This window comes from Petaurus breviceps, unplaced genomic scaffold (assembly GCF_028583685.1).
Source record: "Petaurus breviceps papuanus isolate PSGF00001 unplaced genomic scaffold, PetGlider_PUasm1.0 138, whole genome shotgun sequence".
Classification (NCBI taxonomy): domain Eukaryota; kingdom Metazoa; phylum Chordata; class Mammalia; order Diprotodontia; family Petauridae; genus Petaurus; species Petaurus breviceps.
The window spans coordinates 11,854,566-11,860,709 of record NW_027185694.1 but is presented as its reverse complement, the minus strand read 5'-3'; the positions used below and the strand labels follow the sequence as shown (position 1 = coordinate 11,860,709).

At 35.6% G+C, this 6,144-nt stretch overlaps 1 long non-coding RNA gene across 1 annotated transcript in view; it reads right to left on the bottom strand.

Moving 5' to 3' along the window:
* Nucleotides 1–3,998: 3,998 nt before the first annotated feature.
* LOC138143328 (uncharacterized) overlaps nt 3,999–6,144 on the bottom strand; it is a 12,280-nt gene continuing 10,134 nt past the window's right edge. The window contains exon 4 of the long non-coding RNA XR_011163678.1: nt 3,999–5,069. This is a non-coding gene — a long non-coding RNA (uncharacterized lncRNA). The remainder of the gene's footprint in view (nt 5,070–6,144) is intronic.

Genomic DNA, 6,144 nt, shown 5'->3' with positions numbered 1-6,144 from the left:
AGCTAGGATTAAAACGAAGAATCACCTACCCAGCAAAACTGAGCCTAATGTTTCAGGGAAAAATATGGTTATTCGATGAAATAGAGGACTTTCAAGCATTCTTGATGAAAACACCAGAGCTGAACAGAAAATTTGAATTTCAAATACAAGAAGTAAGAGAAACATGAGAAGGTAAACAGGAAAAAAAATCATAAGGAACTTATCAAAGTTAAACTATTTACATTCCTACATGGAAAAATGACAATTGTAACGTATGAAACTTTTCTCAGTATGAGAATAGTTGAAGGGAATATAAATGTGTGTGTGTATATGTATGTATACATATATATGTCTATATAGGAAGGTATATGGGCATATGAATACATATGTGAGTGTGTATATATGTGTATAGGTATACATAGAAAGCAGAGGATCAATTGAATAGTAAGGGATGATATTTAAAAAATAAAATTAAGAGGTGAAAGGAGTATAATGAGAGGAGATAGGGAGAGACAGAATAGCATAAATTATCTCATAGAAAAGAGGCAAGGGAAAATTGTTACAATGGAGGGGAAGAACAGGAAGGCAAAAGGGAATGGGTCAACCTTACCCTCATTGAATTTGGCTTAAGGAGGGAATACCATACACACTAAGTTAGTATCTTACCCTACAGGAAAATAGGGGGAAGTGGATAAGAGGGCACATGGTAGATAGGGAGGGAAGATGGGGGGGAGGGTAGTTAGAAACATACACTTTTGAAAAGGGACAGGATCAAAGTAGAAAATAGAACAAATGGGGGGGGCAGGATAGGATGGAGGGGAATATAGCCAGTCTTTCACAATATATCCACTAAGGAAAGGTTTTGCATAACTACACATGTACAACCTATTTTGAATTGCTTATCTTCCCAGTAAGGGTGGGTGACAAGGGAAGAAGGGAAAAAATCTGGAATTCAAAGTTTTAAAATCAAATGTTTAAAAAATATAATAATAGTATTATTATTATTTACATGCACTGGGAAATAAGATATACAGGCACTGGGGTATGGAGATCCATCTTGCCCTACTGGAAAGTTGGATGGGGAATGGGGGAGGATATAAGACAGAGCAGATTGGGGGAGGGAGTATTCAGTGTTATCGCTGTTCTGGGGTGGTGGATAGGGGAAAGACAGGAAGAAAATCTGTAACTCAAAATCTTGTGGAAATGAATGTTGATGACTAAAAATAAACATAAAATTTAATTTTCAAAAAAATAATACAAAGAAAAGAAATAAAGAGTCTTCCTCTCATCTCTTCCACTTGTCTGTTCTTTTCCAGCTACAAGTTACAGGTCTTTTTACCTTATCCCCAAATTGCCACCTTTCTTTTCAAAAATGTAGTCATATAAAATAAATTTCCCTCATTAGTCATATTGGAAAAGGAAAAGAAACAAAGCAAGAAAAGAAAATATGTTTCAGTCTTCACTCTGAATCCATCAACTCTTTCTCTACCTGGAGGTGGATAGCATGTTTCATCATGAGTCCTTTGGAATTGTGGTTGGTCATTATGTTACTCAGAGCTCTAGGTCTTTCAAAATTGATTATCTTTAAGGTGTTGTTATTGTATAAATTGTTCTCCTGGTTCTACTCACTTTACTTGGTATCAGTTCATTCAAGTCTTCCTAGATTTTTTTTCTGAAACTATCACTTTCATCATTTCTTATGGCAAAATATTTTTCCATTACACCCATAAACCACCACTTATTCATTTATTTGCTGATTGATGTGTATTCCTTCAGTTTCCAATTCTTCCCCACCATAAAAAAGGATGCTATAATTTTTTTATACATATGGGTTCTTTTCCTCTTTTTTAATCTTTCTTAAACTCCTTTCTAATGTAACCCAAATTTTTCTAATTTGGAGAAAAGAGCAAACTCTATTGAACAAGTATCCTGGATGTCTTCTAAACCATTGTGGATGAGAGGAAAGCTCTCCCAAAGTCTACTTTTTCAGAGCACTGAAAGGCATGTTCTAGGACTTCTCCATGTCTTATTATTCTCCAGCTATCCTACGTATTGAAACATTTAGATAAATCATCATGTATACCAGACCTTTTCTTCTTTCACCTGTTAAGCTTCTACCTGTATCTTTCTTTTTCCCCTCTCAGGTCATAATTGGGGGAACAGTAAGAAAGACTATGTTTCATTATTCTGACTTGCTATGAATCATTTGACAGTAGTTGTGACTCAGATGTTAAAATATACATGTAAATCCCTTGCAAAGTGCTATACTTTCCAAATGTGTGTATAGTTTTGAGAGAAATAATTATTAATAATCAATTATTTGACTTAGTACCCACCCAGAAACACCTGGCCATGTAACCTCGAGCAAGTTCCTTAACCCCAATTGCTTAGGGGTGACCAGGTGGCTCAGTGAGTAAGAGCACTGGCCCCAGTGTCGGGATGACCTGGGGATCAAATCCGAGCTCAGATACTTAGCACCACACCCAGAAATAACTGGCCCTGTAACAGCAGGTTACTTAACCCCAATTGCTTAAAAAAAATAATCAATTATTTGGGAGATCAAGGCTTTTTTCCCATCCTACTTCCTTGTTTAAAGCCCAGCCTTTGAAGTAAATTACTGATGTCTGCCAAAAATTTACCTCATCTAGACTGTCTTATCTATATGAATTCCTGCCCATTGTGTTGCAACTCAGGTTTAGGTTGGGATAAATTCTTTGATTAAATTGCCCAGTGCTGGGGGTGATTTGAAAGTAAATGACATGGTCAAAGTCAGCCCCAAACTCATCATTAGAATAGGTCCACCTCTCATTATAATATTCATTTTCTCTCATTATTATTAATCAAGCAGAGTTGGTCATTATCCTCAGGAACAACCAAACTTTCAAAGGCATATAAGTATTGAGTGGTCTTTAGCACTCAAAAGTGTCACTGACCCCTTGTATTAATAAGTTATCATTATTAATAAAACGATTAATTACCCAGAAATCATGTCTCTTGAACTTTTTCAATGTTATACTTTACTATCTGTAAGATTTCAGTTAAGAAATCATTTATATTAGAATAAAAAGATGTGTGTGCATGTGTGCTTGTGTGTGTGTGTGTGTGTGTGTGTGTGTGTATAGACCAGAGGTGGGGAACCTTTTCATGTCTACATTAATTAGTTGTAAGAAAATAAGGCTGCATTCAAGAAACTTCAGTTAGATATGCTTTAAAATGTACATAATTTTGTAAAAATCTAACTACTGTGTACTTAATAATTTCGAAAAATGAAAGCTATTTGTTAATTTTAAAGTTAGCTAACCCTTTAATGACTTTACTGTGTCTGCTTTTTATTGGAAAACATATTTGGTGACAGCATGGAGATCTGCAGTTACAGTTGATCCTCTAGGTGGGTATCAGTCATTTGTGACATTAAGAGCATCCTGATTTTGGTTAGGTAGGAGAATGTAGATTTGCAGCAATAAGTGGTTGAAAAGCAAGAAAGCATTTTTTGGGCATGTTGCCGAAGGCATGAGTATTCTACTGCATTTTTCCATATTTCAATTGGATCTATCTCAGTTTCAAACAAGGACTTTAAAATGTTATCTACTGAGAGCTCAATCAATTCCATCTGTAGTTCTTTAAGTGCCTTGGTGATATCAACTAGGTGAAGTTGAAATGCTAATTTGAGTGTGATGTCATGATTCTCAAGGTCAGTAAACCTTTTATTGTACTCTTCAATTAATAGGTCTATAAAAAGCATATTCTTCAAGTGATTCAAATATCCATTCGCATATTCCTGCTCATCAATGACCTTTGCTCACTGGGGAAAGTGTTATTCTGAAATTTCCTTTTGAAGAAGAAGTGTTTTGAAAAAAAATAGCTTTTTTTCTAAATGCTTGGATTTTTTGTCACATATCATACATAGACTTAGTTTTACCTTGTGTAGTGCCAATGAAATATTTACAGAGCCCACAATCATGATAAAGACCATGACTATAATATGATGTTTGATTGCAAAATATACCAAACTCTCCAGATAGAGGACAGAACTGAAGCATTTATTTAGACACCAGAAAATCCAACCCCAAAACCAGTAAGCTGATTCCATCACAGTAACAAAGATGTTCAGAAGCCATAAAAATGCTGAGAGCCACAGCATCCTTCAGCCTTCCCACAAACCAATAGAAGATCAATATTAACTCACAAACCTCTCTATCTCCTTAATGAGCCTCTTCTCTCCCCCACCATCTCCCTAGCTCAGACTACCAGCTTCCTGTGGGTTCTGCTTCCCTTCAGCAAGCTCCTCCCACCACAGGCTCCATGTGGCTATATTTAGCCTATTAGGGGATAGAGTTTATCTTCACAGCAGGGAAGCTTCCTGTGGGCTCTGCTGCCTCCTTCAGCAAATTCCCTCCATCACATGCTCCATTGCATGATTACATTCAGCCTATAAGGGGGAAGAGTTTACTTTCAAAGCAGGGGAGGTCTTCAAACTCCCCCCTAGGTCTAATAAGAGACAGGGAAGAACTTCAAATTCCCATTCTCATTGCACCTTGCAAAGAAATAATCACATCTTTTTCATTTGGCATGATATCACACATAAATGTAGCATTCCTATAGAAATCTTCTTTCACATTGCTGATTCTGTTCATAAAATTTAACTCACAGAGATCAATTTTTGGTTGATATCTGTCCCTGCAATAGCCAACACACTTTAGAATGATATAGCAAATCCACACTGAATTCCTCATTGTTCAACTTTAGCATGTTATGAAACTGATGATGCCATGTTGCATTTTCACTAATGTAGTTGACAATGCCTATGACCTGTTGCAAAATGTCACTTAAAATAATAGCTTTAGCACCAAGATTTTCCTATGCAAGATACAATGAAAAGAAATGAGAGTATCTGAATCTGTTAACACTTTTTTTATGCGTACAATAAACCCTTCATGTTTTCCATGGAAGGTGCACTCTCTGATACACTCAATAAATTTACCAACTTTAGTCCAACTTCACATTTATCTTGAAAGTTGTTGAAGGCATCTATCACCATGTTCTGTTTACAAGAGTGCCCATAGCAAAGAAAATCTTCTGTTATGTATGGCCTGAAGGAAATATAAAACCAGTGCCAAGTCAGGAATACAAGTTGATTCATCCAAAGCAATTGAATAATATATATTTCCCATTTGAAGTAATTGCATGAAGTTTTTCTATGAAGTTGAAGGCTAATTCATGCTACCAATCAGTCATGGTTCTACTTGAAAGAGGCAGTTCTTTGTACTTTGAAATGTTATGAAGGTCTAAGCATCCTACAACTTTGACAATGTATTCTTTCATAATTTTTATATATAAGCTACTTTATAAATTGTGTCATTGGCATTATTTCCAGGTCATATTGCTGCTTGAAAGAATTATCTTTGCTTTTGCTTTTCATATTTTAATTTTTGCAATACAACCTTTCATGCCTCTCCCTCTAATTTAAAATATTTGTGGTCCTTATGAGTGTTATAATGCTGATGAGCATTGAATTTCTTGAATGTTGATATTTCAGTATCACAAAACAAGCAATTCATCTTATCTTTAGCAGAAAAAAGATAATATTGCAATTCTCAATCCTCATTAAAAAATTTATTTCCTTCCTTCAGTGTTCTCTTGGTCTTCTTTGACATAATGGGCTGTGAAGTAGATAGAGTTAAAAAAAATTGTCAAGCTATGAAACTATTCACAAATTCCATCTCAAATAGAAATATAGTACACACATGTCAAAGCCTGATAACAGACCGGTGTATTTGACCCCTATAAACTCTCACCAATCAGCCTCATGTGGTAGTGGCATCAGTCAGGCGGGGGAAGTTAGAACTAAATAATGAGTGTAGTAGCTATAAATTTAGCCCTTATTACTTACTAATGTTCTACTTGTAACAGTCAATCTGGGAGGATTATTTCAATGAAACTTATTTTATTCTTTGGTACTTTAAATACATTCATTCTAAAAATATAAAAGACAAACAAAAATGTATTAATACAAATAAAAGGAAGTGCTCTATAAAATTTGAATTCAGTCAAAATGCTGCATTTAAGGACCTAGAAGGCGACATGTGGCAGGTTCCACACCTCTAATGGGGAGGGAGGAAGGGAGGGAAGGAGAGAGAGAGAGAGAGAGAGAGAGAGAGAGAGAGA